This window comes from Chinchilla lanigera, unplaced genomic scaffold (genome assembly GCF_000276665.1).
Source record: "Chinchilla lanigera isolate Chin_1 unplaced genomic scaffold, ChiLan1.0 scaffold00039, whole genome shotgun sequence".
Classification (NCBI taxonomy): Eukaryota; Metazoa; Chordata; class Mammalia; order Rodentia; family Chinchillidae; genus Chinchilla; species Chinchilla lanigera.
The window spans coordinates 13171370-13190277 of NW_004955440.1; the positions used below are offsets into that span (position 1 = coordinate 13171370).

At 39.3% G+C, this 18908-nt stretch overlaps 1 long non-coding RNA gene across 1 annotated transcript; it reads right to left on the bottom strand.

Moving 5' to 3' along the window:
- Positions 1-953: 953 nt before the first annotated feature.
- On the bottom strand, positions 954-18217 carry LOC106149223. Its single transcript, XR_001235252.1, has 2 exons — positions 17960-18217; positions 954-1174 (listed from the first exon to the last, which is right to left on the bottom strand). It is a non-coding gene; the product is annotated as an uncharacterized LOC106149223 (long non-coding RNA).
- Positions 18218-18908: the final 691 nt, after the last annotated feature.

Consider the following 18908-nt stretch of genomic DNA (forward strand, 5'->3'; position numbering starts at 1 on the left):
GTGAATTAATAATATGCTATTTTCAAAGTCAACAGCCTTGTTAATTTGCGTGAGTTTCTGTTTTCCCTTGGAATAAACATCTCCTGGATATTTCCCAGCCTCCCTGCAAACATATCTCCTAATTACCCTTACTATAGAACTGGAGCATGGCAGACTCCACGCAAAGAAAAGAAAGCTGCTATTATTCCAGGGGTGGAATGGTAGGGAACCATTGGAGCTCGCCTTAAGATATTTCTGCTTTTGTGAATGCTAATTTTCAGCTGGGACACAGCTCATTAATTTTCCCTCCCACTAGAAAATTTTGAATTACAACATTTTATGTCAAGATTAAATAAGCCACATCAGTATAATATAGAAACATAGACTATTCATGCTTAAAGGGGCCTCTGATACTCTAATCCATATGTTTAATTTTACAGATAAGAAAAAGGAGTTCTAAATAGACTAATTTTATCTTTTAATAAAGTATAGAATCTTTTGATTTTCTCTCTTGCAGTCTTATGTATCGTGCCATTTTGCCACTCTTATCTATGAATGTGTTATATGGTTTAATTATAAGCAAAATGAAATTTCTTCCCCTTATGCAGATGAAAAACTATCTGTGTATGATATGATTAATACATTAGCTATAGTGATGCTGTTTCTATAACAAGAGAATACCAAGGGGTAGCTATATGATGTATTTCATTTTTGAATATTGTTCTACTAGTTAGTATTATTATTTGGCAATTGTAAATGTCGGTAGGGAATTTATGGAATTTTGGACAACTTTTAGCTTCAGGATTTGGTCATGTTTAAATGACACAGGAACTGTCTTTGGCAAATGAATGGCATGAAGCAGAATCTCCAGTAACCATGAATTCATCAACATGGAGTTGCCGTGAAGATTATAAAACAGAGGTCCAGATGTAGATCAGAAACAGGAAACAGGCACCAAAAGAATAAGGCAGACAAAATGAAAGTGATGTTTATTTTCCCTTTAGTTCTTCCTTGTGAGCAAGATTCTGGTCATTCCACAGATGTCTGTGTCAGTCTCTGCATTTTGTCAAAATTTCATGACAGCTATTTTCAATAAACATCATCAGGCCTTATGCACGCACCATTCTTCAGTCCCAAATCCAGGAAGGCTGCTGCAGAAACACACTGCCCAGCTCTTCGTAAAGCAGCTCCTATTCTGTGTTGGAAGAAAAAGCAGCTATGAGATCTTAACAAAATCATCAGGTACGAAGTGGAAGTAACAGATCTTAGATAGAGGAAAAAAGGAATGTGTCATATACCTCTTCCATGACCATTGCTGTCTGAAATATCTTGTTGCCATTGTGTGCCAGATACTTTAGGACCTGGAATTAGGGAACCATTGCCTTGCTCTTAAGATATGCATGTGAGACCTGCTGTTCTGCATATGCTGTTCTCGAGACTGTACTAATACTTCTCATCTTTCTTGTTCCAAATTATACTACAGATTTTTATATTTATTGTGTACTCGGACAGCACTCTTGTTGTCTAGTTCCAACTTAATTTAACACTGAAACAGAGTGGCCATTAATTTCTTTGGAATTCAGGTCTGATTGCTAAATTCTACTGAGGAGCCCTGGTCTAATGGCCATGCTTCAACAGAAACTCTGCCATCTCCATTGTCTTTCACACTGAGGTTACCATGGAACCAGGGTGTTTGTGGTGGATTAATTAATGCCCAACTCCTAACACTTAGCTGAACTGAATCAGCGCGGTTCCAGCGTGGAGGGCCCACCTGAAGACTGCTGCCAATGGCGTGAACAGAGAATTGGAGAGGAAGAAGTGGTGCGGTTGATTCTCCTGGAGGAGCTTGTCACGCTGGTTTTCCTGATATGAGCTCAACTGTTCTCACCATTGGAGGAGCTCAGGTCCTCACTGTCGCTGAGGAGGGCTGTGGTTCTTTACTGGATAGCCCTGGTTTTTACCTTGAGCATCGCTTCCTGCCTCCAGTGCAGATCCCTCAGCCTGCTGGCACAGATTCTTCATCCCGCTGGCACAGACTTTCTAGCTTCCACCACTGACCTTCGGGTCTTCCCAGTGCAGATCCTTGATACAGACTTACATGACACATATTCGTGGGCTCTAGGCCTCCAGGTGGACTCATGGAGGACATTGCCATGAGCTCTAGGTGTTCACCTGGACATTACTGTGGGATCCAGGTCCTCAGCTGGATTCTTTTGGTCTCTGCCATGTGGACAGATCTCCTACCCGCTTTCGTATTTGACTCTTTAGGTGAATATTATGAAATAACCCATGAATGATGTGTCCTGTATTGGATCCTTTCACTTGTAAACCCTGTCTAGCATCTGGAGAGAGTCCGGAGATAGAGAATGGGTTTGCTTCAACTTTGCTGGCCATTGTCCAAAATTCTACCTTTCATACCTGTCAAGAGGCATCCCACCCCTGTAGATCAGTAGTCCTTATAATGGTGTGTCAGCATCACAGTGTGTGGCCAGGCTGACCCACTAGATCAGATGTGGGAACAAATGTTAGAAACTGCCATTAATGTCTATTTTTTACATCTCACATTTCCTTTTCTACCTTTGTAAACACTGAGCAATGTTCACCACATGTTACTATAGTTCCATCCGTGAATGACATAAATAAGTGGCACATATTAAGGATGAAGGCATAGTTGAGAACTTTGCCTACCAAATGTGACTTTTTCATTGGTTTCAGTCATGTCACTTTAGAAGCCATGAGATATCAATCTGGGGACACACCTTGCTCTTTGTGATAAAATTCCTTCTTCCTAGACCCTTGCAGAGGTGGATTATAGGAAGATCTGATCTGGCTGCAAATGGAGTGCTAATGAAGAAAAACCAAAAGCATAATGAAGAGAGACCATAGCACAGAACTAGAAGTTCACCTGCCGTCCTCATCCATCCCTTACCAAATCACTAAAAGTTACTTCATTGAATACTTACTCTGGGTCAGACAGTCCTGGTCCCAGGAACAGGGTGGTCTATGCAGGTTTTGTTCATACACTTCTACCACTAAAAATATTTTGCCTTCAGAATGTGTTTCCCTTGACACCACACCCTGTGACGTTTTCCTCTCACAGTTATTCAGAAACCTGCTATACCAACACTCGAGCTATCTGCACCATTTGATAAAGAAGCTGTTTCATCAGAAGAATTTGCCTCCTCTCTGGGGATCTAAGGTACCACATGGTGACTATACTTCATAATACTATATTTCCACTTAAAACCTTCTAATCAAGTAGATCCTTGCCACTTATAAAAACAGATCACTTTGCTGAGTGTGGTGGCACATGTTTATATTCCCAGCAGTGTAGGACACTGAGACAGAAGAACTTCAAATTTGAGGCCATCCTAGGAAACATAGTGAAGTCTTGTCTCAAAATACAAATTGTTTTATATTATAGCTCAGTGGTAGAGTACATAATATTCATGTAAATTTTTAAATATCTAAATGTAGTCAAGAATAACAATACAATTCTGAGTCCTGAATTTAAATGAAATCTAAAATGAGATCGCTTGCCCAGTAGAGCTAAAGGTTGGAGAGTTTGAAGGTGTCTTAGAATGTTCTATATCCCATGCAGACTATATTCATGGAACTCGTATATTTAAGTGAATGATTTTAACAATTTAATACAAAGGCACTTAATATGAAATAATTTGGAACTTGCCTGTGGCTTATATTTGAAACACAAGTCTGTAGAGCAACCTGAGTGAGACCTGTATAGCCAGACAAGTCTTTTTAAATTAATGTGGCATTTTTCTTTCTTTTTACTATTTAATGAGTGCAATTCGTATTTTAATTGTGAAATGAAATAAAACTTTAGTGATAGATATTATAGAAGAACCTTGAAAAACCCAGATGACTATGGAGATAGTCTTGATATTAAGACTTGAAACATTTGTAGGTCTCTGGAAAATGCCTCACTTTTACAACTAAAAGTGATAATTCTACAAATGCACTGCCTACTATGTGCTAGGCTCTGTATTAGGAGTTTTTATTTATTTTCTCATTACGTACTATCTCTAATCCAGTTTGATTGGAAACTAAAATTTTGAAGAAAAAGACTTTCTTGGTGTCACAAAGCTTTGAAGTAGGCCAGCTTCTGACAGCTGATCTACCAGTTCAAATTCTCTGCTCCTCTGCTCCTTCAAAAGAAAATTTTTTTTCTGGTAATTTTTTCTGAGACAAGGTCTGGCTATGTTCAGGCTATCCTTGAACTCTCGGCGATCTTTCTGCCTCAGCCTCCCAAAATGTAGGGATTACAGGTGTGTGCCACAAGGCTGTTTATGGTAAATTTTAATCACTGAAAACCCAAGGATTGCCACAGTAATAAATCTATGTTGTCGCATATATCCTTCATAAACTGAGGCATGTTCAGAAATTAAGTGGAGAGGTGGATACAGGCATGTGAAGACATGTGATGCTGCAATGACTTTCTCCTCCCACATGTAACATGATGTAGCTTCTCCACATAGACACGAAACACGAAGCTTTCCCCAAGTGTTTGATGGTAATGTTACCGAGGCAATGGTAAGAACTGGGTGATAGGTGCAAAACACTGAGGGGAAAGAGCGTGCATCTCAGGCAGGCGTGCCGCACACATCCATAATCCCAACACTGGGGAGGCTGAAGCAGGAGGATCATTGTGAGTTTGAGGCCAGCCCAGATACAAAGTGAGCTCAAGGCAGCCTGAACTGCATAGCAAGACACTATCTCAAAAAGACAAAAAATAAAGAAAACATGCATCTCCTCTAAAGGGTGATCTTTGGAGAATAGAGGAGGGATGTGAATCTCTGCCTTCCCTACAGTACGTAAAGAAGCCTGAGCTTTAGTGCAAGAGAAAAGAGAGAACATAAGGAATTATGACTGTTGGAGAAATATTTATTCTAAGATTCTGATAGAGGAATGCAGACCCTGGAGAAAAGAAAAGTGTATGGGAGGGTGAGGAACCAATGCTAGAAAGGCCAGTGGGGTTTGAAGTGAACAAACGCCAAGAAGCAGAGAGAAAAGACTCTACCCAGCCAACCCTCTAAAGAGAAGACCACCCCACTGTTGATTCTGTTGAATAAATACTCTCATTTGAGAATAATCTCATGATAGGTGGGTGTAAGGTGACAGTCTCACCTCTGCCTGCTAGAACACGGCACAGGATCTCCACCCATCTAGGTAGACACCCTTCCAGATTTGACATTTTTAGAGCATGACAACAATGAGTGCAATCTATTAGAGATTACTCACAACAGTTGCAAGGTAATTAATTTTCCAGGGACAGCAGATCAGTGGCATCTTTGTGGCCAGGGTTTGTTTGTGTCTGCTTCCTCCGGGTTCTGCCAAGCTTGGCCGTATACTGTTCCCACTGATACTCTTCCAACGAATTCCCCAGCCAGAATTGATTTCTTCTTCTCACAACAAAAAATGATGATTACTGCACACTGGAATGGATGCTCATACCAAAAATGATGTCTGTGAGATGTGAAATTAAAGTTTCTATTGAGAAACATGTGTGCTAACTTGATAAAGAATGAATCACATCGTCCAAAGCATTGTTTGAACAAAAGTCATCCAGTGCCTATAAAACGAAGGGAAAGGAGCAGATCCAAACTGTGACAAGAAGGAAATAAGGACTCTGAGATGTGAACAATAAACCACTTCCAGTGACATTGCTACACAAAACAAGGGAACCTTGTTTGTACTCTGTGCGCTACATCTACCCACTTTGATTCAACACCAATAGCTCTCTCAACTCTTGCTTTTCGTCTCTGTACGTGTGCATAGTCTCAAGATCTGTGGTGTGATTGAAATCTACACAGACATAGAAAGAGATGGAAATAGAAGCAGTTTTCTAACATCATTCATGACATGTTCCAGTGAAGACTGTCTTGGGAAATTACCAGTCACATTGACTCTATAGAAATCCATAGCTCACATCCCCAAAACAAGAACACACAACTGAGTTCTATAATTAATCCACATTGTGGCAGTTTGTGAATTATAAATTACAAACTCTCTATTGAGTATAGCTTTCCTGCTGTTGCCAGAGTGTTAATCTTCATGGCTCAGTCTTTATAACAACCTTTCCATTTGCTAAGCACCCGTTTCCCTCACTTTGCTTGACTGTGTAAGCCAATATTTCTTTTGATCCTCAGAATAACTCTGAGGTAAAATGATCCTCACTCAATGGCCCGGAAACTGGGGTACAGGATGCCTAAGCGGTTCTTTCAACATCACACAGCTAGTAAAGTGCAACTCTAAGAAACAAATTCACCACATTTCCAAGCAGAAGTGACTGATATTGTTAGAGGATGTTCATTTTTTATGTAGATTTGTATATGATGATCTCTGTGTTTTCAAAGCAAGTATAGGATCATTTTGTTAGGCAGCGAATTTACAGGTCCTGCTGACTGAAAGAACATAGGATGGAAAGGTCACTCTTAGTAATGCTCTGTATTCAGCATCTTATCTTTCTTTGTCAAACTTCTTTTAAAAGGCAATAGCTCTGGAATGATAACCATCATAGCAACAATTTTTCTTCTAGTGCTTTTGCTAATATCTGACTAGTCATCAACATCAAAAGCAACAAAGCTAAGGGTTTTCTAAAGACATTCAAAGAAAAAGGAAGCCGAAAGAAGGCATGCATGTGCTCTTCACAGCTTCCAGGACCCCAGGCACTTCCTCACCCTCCACCTCCTGCCTGAGTGTTTACAAAATCCCCGCCCACTCCCATGCCCAGAAGCAGCAAGGGAGATACATTATCCAAGCAGGTTTCAGAACACATCTTCACCCATACAAAAATGGCTCTTATTCTGAAGCAGACAATAATGGAGGCGCAGAACATGAGCGACTCCACAAGCCTCTTCCCACGCTGCCTTCCTTACATTTACATTGACTGAACAAAGGTATACAGTGGTCCTTTCCTCCTCAGAACCCTCCACAGGCTCTAAAATATCACAGATCAGCTGCAACTGACTCACATACAAGAGATTCAGAAAATTCCATCTAAATAACCTATAAAGATACAAGTCCCTGTTTTACCGGTCTGCAGAGAGAGCCTGCACAAGTCTTTACTCTGTAAAACTGAAACCCAGAGAGATAAAGCTACTTTCACCAAGTTCAGAAAGATTTCAGCCTCAATTAGAGGTCCTGTAAACATCAGTGCCTCTGGTGTTAGAATAGCCTCTTATCACCAGTGCTTATTTGAAATATACAGAAACACCCTCCTTGCAGGTAATGCATCACAGACATTCACTGCAATGGCAAAACCTCTGTGCTACTAAATTCCCTTTTCTGAGGAATGCCTTGTCACTAAGCTGTAATCCCAGCTACTCAGGAGACCAAGGCAGAAGTTGCACAAGTTTGGGGCCAGCCTTAGTCATGCCATGTCAAAAAATAAAATAAAGAGTTGAGGGTGTAACTCAATGGTACGGCACCAGGCTAGCATGCACAAGGTCCTGGGTTCAACCACAAGCACTTAAAATTGATATTTTTTTCTGAAGTAGTCTCCAGTATCGTTTTACTAAAATATTAGCTTTTATGCTATCTCGTAATTTTTGAACATTACTTTTTTTTTTTCTTTTCTTCCTTATATTAAGAGGTATGAAGGGTTTTCTTTGTGTGTTATTTTGGTTTCCCCTGAAAACAGAAATCATAATTTACCTAAAGAAAACAATCCAGACCTTAATTAAAATTATTAGCAAAGGAAGAATTGTATTGCATTTTTAATTTTTTAAAATTAATTCAGACTAAAAGTTATGGGGAAGATGCATTTCAAAGCAAATGCATCTCATACTCATCTTATACTTTGAAATGCATTTCAAAGTATAAATGCTAAAAGTCGAAAAGCAAAGAGCATCAAAATGTTTAAATGTAAATGAACAAATAACGATAACATATTTGGAAAATTTTGCAATTTTTTTTAATCAACAGCTTGAAATTCCAGTACTATTGGCCAGTGGAGTTAGGCTATTTCCCTCTAAAAAGTCCATTTGTATTGTAGCCTGAATCTTTATCTAATCCTGCTGAGTATTGATCTACAACCATTGATTCACACAAGAGACTTGAAGTTGAAGCTTCTTTCAATATTTTTTCCAGGTAGCCTTAGGAGAAAGTCCATCACTCAAGATTCCATGAAGGCATGCATGGTAGAAATACATCTTCAATAGAATGGCAGCTGGGTGGAAATCAGATTGCAGAAGGAAAGTAATACACTTCTGAGAAGGGACACGTCTTCTGGGAACAGGGGCCCATAAATTAAACACTAGCCCCGTCAGATGAAAGAGGTAGAGGAATATAGGCTTTGGGCCACTATGGGACTCAATAAAAGAATCCATCATGATTCTGTCACCCTGGAGTCACAGTTGGACCTGAGAGGAAAAGGTGTGGGTGTGTATGTCTGTGTGTGTGTGTGTATGTCTGTGTGTATCCTAGACAGCAAAGTCACTAAAAAGCAGAGCAGGAGTGATGGTGCGTAGCTATTATCCCAGCGCTCAAGAAGACTGCTGTGAGTTTGAGGCCAGCCTGGGCTACACAAGTGAGTTCAAGGCCCGCTTGAACTGCATAGTGAGACCCTGTCTCAAAAATTAATTAATTAATTAATATAAAGCTGTAGCACCTTGTACTCTAGGAAGTTTTGCAGTGGGCTGTTTCTTAATAAAAAGGTCAAAGCAACCAGTAGCCTTTTACTTTACAAAATCATTGCTGAATGAACAAATTTCTGGACTGTCCGTTATAAAATTTGTACTATAACTACTGAATTTTGTATATGGACTTAGTATCCTGCAATATTATTGAATTCATTTATCAATTGTAATAACTTTTTGGTGGGGTTTCTGGAACTTTCTGTATATAATATTACATCAACTGCAAATACTGACAGTTTGCCCATGGCTGTGATTGAAATGCCCTTTCTCTCTTGATTGATTGCTCTGACTAAAAATTGTAACACTATATTGAATAAATGTGGAGAAGATAAAAATGCTTTTCTTGCTCCAAATCTTAGAAAGAAACCTTCCAGCTCTTCCCTCATTCAATGTAATGTTAGCTGTTGGCTTATCATATATGGCCTTTGTTATGAGAAATGATTTTTTTTCTTTTACCCTTACTTCATTTGGAGTCTTGATCATGAAGGAATGCTGAGTTCATCAAATGTCTTTACTGCATCTGTTGAGATGACCATGTGGTTTTTGTTCTTCATTTGATGGGTGATTTCATGTCTATTGATTTGAGTGTTGTGTTAGCTTTCCATTGCTCTAAAACATACCAGAGAAAAGTATCTTAAAAGAAGAAAGACTGAAAGATTTCTTTGGGCTCACTGCTTTAGAGGGTTCAGTCTGTGGTTGCCTGGCCCCATTACTCCTGGGCTGGTGATGAAGCCAGTTATCCCTATGAGGAGCAGGCAGTAAATCAAAGCAGCTCTGCTAGTGGCAGCCAGAAAGGGTAGGTGGAGGGGAATGAGAGACAGTAGAGAGCAAGAGAGTGGAGACATAGTCCCAAGGTCATACTCTTGTGACTCAGTTCCTCTGACTAGATCCCACCCTGTGTATTTCCATCACCTCCCAATAATGTCACCAAATGGATTAACAATGACTAAATCATCTGATGAGTTTAGAACCTTCCTGATCCAATCACTTTCCAAAAACCCATCAGCTGCAAATGAGCTCCCCAACACAAGGCCTCTGGGAAATATTTTAGATCTAAATTGTAAAAAATACATTGATCCAATGGCCCAAGATAACCCAAGGTGCAAGAAGCAGCTACAGATCTCTCAGTAAGATCCAGCCTTGCCCCCCACCAGCAGCAGATGAAGGGACTCGGATAATAAAACAAAGTTAATAAGTTTTGGCCACTCCAGGGTCTGGCATCTCTGGCATCACGTGACTTTCAGAAATATCAACAAAGGCTCAGTATTTATGATGAGGGCAGAGCTTCCACCATCCTGAAGAGGAAACACAGTGAACCATTTTGTTGAGTTAGGTCTCAAGGCCTGGACCTTGTCAAAGTCTGGAGAAGTTTATATTTGTAATCCTGGGGAAAAGTTATTGGAATTTCAATGAGTAAATTCCAATCTACCATTTCCAGTGCAACCCATGGCGAGAATAAAGAAAAGCAGGCATATCTGTAGTTGTGGGGCATCAGTGGGGTCCTAAGCACAGTTGGAACAATGGCTACCCAGAACAAAGGCCACGACCCAGGGCCCAACCAGGTTTCATTAACTCTTGAAGAAAGGAGTGGCTCGGGGTTGAGTGACTGTGAGAATGGCGGGAAGTGTGTCAGTGCTGCGAGCTCCCCTAGGTCGGTGACACAGTGTCACCTTTGCAATATGCAGAGAGAGGTCTGCAGAAAGAGTACCGGAGTCCGGTAAGAGGTATCCTCAAAATTTGGAGGAATCTGCATAAAAGTCTGAGGAAGTGTCTTGTGCCTTGGGTCAGCTGCTTCAGCTTTAATGTCTGGTCTTTCTGCCCTGGGATGTCACTGTCTCTTTCTGGAGGCTCAATCTCAGCAGACGGCGAGGTATCTCTTGGCCTAGCTCACGCTTGGTAGTGGGGGGCTATACCATGGTGGCATCACTGACCTGTCACACTGCTTCAACGGCTACACATCAGCACCTCAGCTGGACCCATTTGCATTGCTTAAAGCCGTAACTGAGGGGTTAGAGTAGTTTTCCTAGCCAGCTCTGTAGCTGTCAGTACATGGAAGTAGGGCAAAAGTGAGCCTCAGAGGAGGCAAATTGTCTTCTTTCCGAATTCCAGCACAGAATTTTTTGCATCCTACTAAAGAGCTAAAATTTTCTTCTCTTTGTTCTCTTCATAATGGAAACAATTTGACTGCATTAGACATTTAGGGGACTATTTCCCCGTGGAGGTTAGATTGTTGACTATGCTATTTTAGTGAGAAATTGTATGTCCATTCATTATTTCTTTATTCTTTCATAACAAATATTTATTAATCACCTTTAAGTCTCATGTTAGCTCCCGAGAACATAAGGATAAACATGATTTGGACTTTTTACTAAAGTAGTACAATTATCTGAAAAAGAATTACAGACTGGAAAGAGGCCATTCTGTGAATTCTTAAGAGCACAGGGCCTGTAACCCTGCCTTGGGGCTTCAAGGAAGGCTTCTTAGCAAAAGCACATCTAAGATGAGATCTACAGGACAATGGATATTAACTGGGGGAAGCTCAGCAGAGAGTGTCAGGCAGACATGTCCACTGGAGAGATGGCTTTGCAGTAGAGATTCCGTGAGAAAGTTCAGCCTGGGAAGTAAGACGGATTACTTCTTTGTTGAACTAACATGAGAAGAAATAAAGAAATTATTTTCTAAAGAATTGATTCCCAAGATGTTCTAGGTAGTGTGCTATGATGGGATGGCCATCTTCCTTGTAAAACTTTATCATTTTTCTCAAAGTGTTATCAATTCTATGATTCACATTATACTTGTTCTTTTTTACTCCAGAGCTAACAATGTTATACCTAAGTTATTAACAGCCTCGGATTATCCATTCTGTTCCTCTCCCATCAGTGAATATATTGTGAGTCTAAAAAGTCTCTTGCAGAAATAGCACCTTTCATTTTGAAAGTATCCAATGTGTATAACCATTAATTCTTCCAAGATGAGTATCAGTGGACATGCTCTGGCTCCCTGAGAATTTAAAGGCAATACTCAGAACTCAGAATTGTACAATTGATTTACTGCTTAGCCTCAGAAAAATTATGTGTTTCCCTTACTCCTTGCATTAAAGAATTATTGTTTAAAACAATTCTGATAAGTATAAGGCCCTTTCAGAATGATAGTAATAGTGAATGATGTTTTTGCATATTTTCTAAGGATTCTGGGATATTTCACAATATGTAATGTGAGATAGTTCCAGACAAAATCCAAGTTTTGATTTTTTGTAACACTATGTCCTTTGCAAAGTCTTCTCCCATTGCCACATGCTAAGCATAATGACAATCACAGGAAAGTATTGGCAGCCAATGATTTATCTAAATCAGAGCAGAGGATGCTGCTAGCCTCTTACCTGCAAGCCCAGAAATGAATAGCTTTCCATTTTTCTTAACCTGTGTCTTCATCTAGAAAATGTGACCACAGTTTAGATAAGAAAACTCAAAATTTAAAAACTCAGTTTGAGTCTTTGTGCTGTTACTTACCAAATGTGTAATCTTTCAAAAAAATGTCATTTAACCTAAGACTTCTTGTCCCCAAATTACTGAATAGGAAGCTAATAGTTACTTCGCAAGATTGTTAGTTTTAATGGAAATAAAAGAAAGCAAAGTATTTCACAGAGTAGTTCTTCATAGTCCCATTAGATAATTCCCTTTGCCAAAGCTGGGCTAGGTAAACATGATTTCACATGAGCAACAAGGGGCTTGAAATTATTAAACTAATCCATGAGTTTTCAACACACACACACACACACACACACACATTTTGTTTTTCTTTCACTCAACAAATATGTACTAACTGTGCATTTCTTGTTTTCAGTCACCAGAAAGAACTTCAGGTGCTAGAAGAGTAGGACAGCCATCACATGCACCGCATCATTAGTGCTATGACAGGAGACCTCAGGCACAGCCAGCCAAGTTTCTTCACACATGCAGGGTCAAACTATATGTAAAACTGTCATTAGTGAGAGCCTTTCAAAACACACATGGAGCCCAAACTCTAAGTAAACTAAACTACTAGAAGTATGTGCCATTCCAAGAACGCTTTGTAGAGTAGCACTGTTCTATAAAAATAACTTTGTCTTATATTTAAAAAAAAACCCTGGAAGATCCTGGAATGCCATTTCTTTCCAAAAGAGTAGCCATATTTGAATTTTCTTAGCAGCTTGCTGAGAGAGTGCAAAGCTAACAAGAATCAAAACAGACTCTTTACATAGTTTGTTTGGGTCTAGAGGAAATCTGTCCATGAGCTTTTGTGAAGGGGCCAACATGTCAGCATATGCCTGACTATAGTGAGTTTATCTTTCAATTGATTTAGTCCATTCTGAGGCATCAAGATGATGCAAGAATATGGCACATAACCAAGCTTTTTCTCTTTTCATTGACAGAACTGATCAAAATGTATTTATGTATGTGTTCTTACAGCTCACCTAATCAGAAATGATACAGAGACTATATTTAAATTCAAAGTACAGTTATTTGGTTCATGCATAGAGATATTACTAACATAATGTCTTAATATAATCATAATTAACTGTAAGGTTATCAATAATGAAAAATGGATAGATCCATAATTCTGTTATTTTAGAGTTTACACACAAGTTCAAGAACTGTATGCTCAATTAATGGAGGCTGTGTCCTACTAGTAATATTTGAAATTGAGCTGGAGAGGTAGTAGACATACTTTCTAAGTTGTTTTCATAGAAAACTAACAATCTTGGGTGTTCTAAGAGCATTCATTTATTTATTCTTTTGTTGATACATATTTATAGTACATAATGAATACAGTCCTGTGAGTAGTTGATACATGTACATGACACGTCTTAATTCTTTTTATGTCCCCTCCTCCTTCCCCCACCTCTCCCCTTCCCCTCATGGCCTTCTTCCAATTTGTAAAAGATCTGTCTCCCTGTTCCCTATTATCTATCTCTTATTTTGCTCTTTATTTATACTTTGTGTTTCTCATCTAGGAGAAACCATACAATATTTAACCTTGTGTATCTGATTTACTTTGTTCTTTACTTAATTTTTCTATTTCTTTGGTACACAGAGCAGGAGTATGAACTGAGGCAAAAATGAGCTTAGCCAGCTGAATTTAGGCTTCTATCTCTCCATGCATGTTATTTGTACAATTTCTCTCTCTCCATCTATATATACATATATAGACATATAGAGAGAAACATATAAATATAAATATACATACAGGTATACATATATACATATAGGTATATTGCATGTGTACAAATATTGCTATATATTTATATGTAGATACATGCATATAGAGATAGAGATAGATGCATATTTACACACAAATCACACACAGGCAGAACTCTAGAGAACATGACAGCAGGTGCTGGAGAGCTACAGCTCAGACATGACTACAGACTGGCTGTGCCCGGCAGGCTTGTCCTCACAGGAAACGTAAGTGGTGCACTGCCAGGACCACAGAAACAGGTGCACTTGGGGGCTTCCGGGGGGAGCTGATGTCTAGCAGAAGCAATACGGGCACATTAAGTATGAATTATCAGTGCAGGGTAGTATAAACGTGAGAGCAGTCTTACTTCTATGCATAGGCTTTTAAAGCCTGGTAGCATAAATCTGAGCATAAAGTATACAAATATTACCTGAAAATTTAATAATGTCTGAGATATAGGCATGTGTAAATGTCTGTATATACTCTTATATGAGATACTCATTTTAGTTGTTTTTTTTTTGTTTTGTTTTTTTGTTTTTCTCCAGTACCGGGAACCGAACTCACGACTTTGCGCTTGCCAGGCAGGCACTTTTGCTGCTGAGCTAAATCCCCAGCCCCGAGATACTCATTTTAAAAAGGAATAATTAAAGTCCAGCAACTCAGAACAGGCTATTATTCTTGTCTCTAATTGAGCATCTACTTTCTGATATTGTATCTCTGAACAAACCATAAAATAATTCAAGTTTAATTTTGGCTTTTCTTAACTTTTGGGGGGGTCTAACTGTGTTTTCCTGTTTATATTTGGTTTATTCCTCAGCCACAGAAAAAAATAAGAAAGAGGCTAAAAAATCTCTAGCAACTTCAACCTGAATATCACGAAATAAAATATATCCATCACAATTAACACAGTTTCCTTCCCATTCTCCTCTGTTGCTCCAGCTCTGTCTCCAAATGCATGCCATGGCTGGCCATGAAGATCAAGGAAGCCGAATGTCACTTGGCAAAAACCTACACTGAGTATTTTCCCCTCAGCACCTGGTATCCCTTCGCTCTTCCCCATGTCCCCTACTTCCTTACTCTGAAGAAACTATTCTTCCATAAGTCTTTTTTAATTTTTAAGTTTTGGAGACTGAAGCGAGTACCTTTACACTGAGCTACATCCTTAGCTCTTTCATTAGTTTTCATTTTGAGACAGGAGTTTCCTAAAATTGCTAAGTACCCTGGCTGGGTTGGAACTTGCCAACCCCTCGCCTCATCCTCCCAGAATGCTGGCATTGCAGGTGTGCACAACCATGTCCAGCGCACATTACCTTGTCCCTAAGTAACCCTTACTTTAAACTTTGCTTGAGATGAAGCCATCCCCTATCTCTCTCTGCGTTCTTCCTCCCATTGTCTGACTGCTGTTTTTCCTCTCTGATAGCCGCTGAGTGGAGGCTCGCACTGAAGTTACACGATGGAAAACAATGTAACACGTTCAAGGCCTCTAGAAACCGAATACAACTGCTGCATGGCCAGGCAGAGATTTACACAGATGAATTAGAGATACGGTCTTTGGTTGGATCAAATCTTACCTTCGGAGGTAAAATATTTGAAATTTGTACCCCAGGCACAATTCAATATCATTATTAAACGAAAGGCATGAACAGTACATGGTGAACGTCGGTGGCAGAAAGAGTCCAGGTGAGTTACATTAGGGTAGCTTTTTCATAAAAAAAGAGCCCCAAGGATGGGTAAAATAGGAATTGTCAAAAGGTGCAGGGATGTCATGAATATAACAATCACGTTTAGATGAAGTTACACTAGCAACTGCAGCTAGGAAGACGCATTTTGAAAGAACCATGAAGGACAGAAGTGCAAAATCAGAGAGAAGCCACACAATGGAAGACTGAAGTTTGACTTAACAAATTTGCACTTGATTATTTGAAACCAGCCTCCTCAGTGTCTCTTGCTTATTTACCTTCCAGAATCAATTTTGGGTCCCATTTACCCTCCTTATCCATCTGGCTCTGGTGAAGAGGTACATGCATCTGTTCTGAGGCTCCTGTCAATTTCTCCATGAGGCAGATGGCCTGTTTTTGTCTCCAGGCTTTGCCAGGCCCCCTGAGCTGTTGTCCTCTGTCCCCAGGGATTTATTGCTGTGCAACAACAGTTACCATGTGGCAGATGAATCGAGAGGAGAAGTCGCCACAGATAGACGCGCCAGGGAGCCCCTTCAGCACATTAGCTCCTGTCCTTCTCAACAGGGAGCAGCTTCCTATTATAAGACCAGGACAGCTAAAGAGAAAGGCAATATAATCTGGATGAAGGCAAGTTATATTTAATGGTTCTCCTTGGACTTTTCATCACTTTTTCTCACTTGCAAAGACTTCATTAGGAGGTTGACCATTTTGGATGAACCAAGAGAGACAGAAAGTTAAGGCGTTAGCTGTGTCTATCATTGAAATTGGGTCCTTTTACTCTTCCCCATACCCCAGACACATTTGAATGAAATTATTAACATCACCCCACCAAATGGTTTCATATGTCTCTTCACCAGTGACCAAAGCAATGTAAGAGTCCCTCTGCTTTCCTATTGGTCAGCTAGAGCCAGTCTCCTTGTGACTTTATGCATTATTAACTTTAACCAGATCTCTACCATACCTTATGTTTATCATATAGACAAACCTTGCTATTTCCTTGTGTTAGACAGTAAGAAACTGTGTCTGGGTCTTTAATGAACCATCGTGAGCTAAATACCAATAATCACTAGCCAAGGAGGACCAGCCCAAACCAGACTGAATCAGTACATATTCATTCTCCACTTGAAAATATAAAATCTCTGATTTCTTCCCCAAGATATGATAAACCTTGACAATTCTATACGAAGGAGCTGTAAATATATTTAGTGCTGAGAATCAGGTTTTCCCCAGCTATAGGCAGCTGCATGATGTGACCACTATGGACAGCGTCAACCTTCACTTTGTCCTTCCAAGTCTACAATTTCTACAAAGCACTTAATTGGGATGCATTCAAACCCAGTCTAAAAGACACTGAGCTCTCTGATGTGACAGGACAGATTTTTCTCCAGCTGGGATGGAATTTTTGCTGGTAACCAGGCACAGGAGTTTCAGCTCTTGTAGCTGAATATTGAAAAGCAACCGTTTTCCGCTAATTTTTTTTCAGACTACTCCACCTTCAGATTTTCATTCACTAAGACACTCAGTTGGAAAGTGGACCTAGCGAAGACAACAGGAGAAAAGGGCAAGACAAAGGGAGTTTACACTTAAAAGTAAAATCTGTGCTAACAATTAAGAATACCATCTTGGGGAAAAGATGGAAAAAAACTTCTTATTTTCTTTTCAAAAGCTTAGCGTCTTTCTTCTTTTCAGAATTCACCAAAATATCCTCCAGTTTCTTCTAAAGATTTTGAGATCTTTGCTTCAAACAGATCACTAACGAAATGAGTACTCTTCCTTAAATATTATAACACTATTTTTTATTTGAAGATAATATTTTTAAAACAGATCAAAAGTTTAGCCTAGAGCCATTTCTAAAACTCACCTCTAAGAGAACTTTGTCTCATTTTGCATTCAATACGAAAAGCTCATCTTTTCCATTTAAACCATTTCTGATGCAATACATGCTGATTTATAGTTTGGAAAAACATGAATACAGTGACAGTTCTTCTTTTGTGATTTTCACACTTACATGCTTACAATCTACACACAGTGTACCCATGCCCGCATATAAGGGGATTTTTCTTCTTGGATTCTTGATGTTCATGACCTAGAGAATTATATCACTTACAGAGATTAAGAGTTAATCTCTTCTTAGGAGCTAGGTTTTACTGAGGGGCTACATAAGAAGACAAAGCTTAAAGGGCAAGCACTGAGAGACCTGACTGTTGAAAGATAGACTTATAAACACTAGCCTAAAGATGTGCACATCACACTTTGAAAGAAAATGGCTTCTATATTTTGAGTCCTTTAGCATAGTCAAATCTCTTCGTCATCCAAAACCTGGCAAAATGTGTCCCACAAATGTCCCTGTCGGTTGCACATCTAGTGCAGCGTTTACCAGTGTCTAGACAAGGCCCCTCATGAGAATAAAGTGAGACTTTTCCTTACCAGAAATGGAGAAATTTCCGCCTCACCTTTGCCAAACACACTCCAACTCTCTCCCTCTTGAACGTCTCTCCAGTCTTGTGTTAGCCAAATGTTCTGAGAAGCAGATTATGGTTTGATCTTGAAGCCTTTTTTACATTTTTATCTTGCTTTGGTTTTTCTGTAAGAGTGGAAATGAAGGTAGTCAACTTTCAGGTGACGCTAAAAGACAAAAATCCACATGGGAAAAATGGACGAAGAAAAGCATGAAGTACAGCTGAAATTTGCTCTCGACTTAATTTTAACAGTTATAAGCCCAGGAAATACTTGAAATGAAGATATCTGGAGGACTGAGGCAACGGAAGTCTAAAGTAGTTTATGATGCTTCCCCCCCGTCAGCACATTGCATTTGGTTTTATCTTATGGAGTATTTACCCCATAAAATAAATTACTAACATCCGGGTACTTAACACCAGAACAGTGTTGCTTCCAAGAAGCAAAACTAGCAAAGATAAAATGTCCTTGCCCTTGTCACAGTACATTTTTAGAACTAAGCAGCTGATTTTATTTTCTAATGAAAAAATCTGTAATTTTCAACTGTGCTTCGAGGGAAAAACCCATTTGCAATTGAATCCAATTACAACTTATTTGCGATTAAGATTTGGTATTTAATATTGATAGGTTTGTATTATTTTCTTACTGCTGTCTATGGACAATTCAACATGAACGGTTATTGAACACAAAATACACAAATGCCCATTGTTTTTTGTTCTATAAATATTGGATGGGATTTATATTGTGAATATAAAAGATTCATTTGTTAAGAGTAATTTAGAAAATGAATACGCATAAGTGAAGAGCACCAGAGCTCCTGTCTAATGAGATTTTATAAGAAGATACTATACAGCTTAAACATACAAACTGTAAATAAAAAATAGTTACCTTCAGATAATAAACCTCTCCAGTCCTCCAA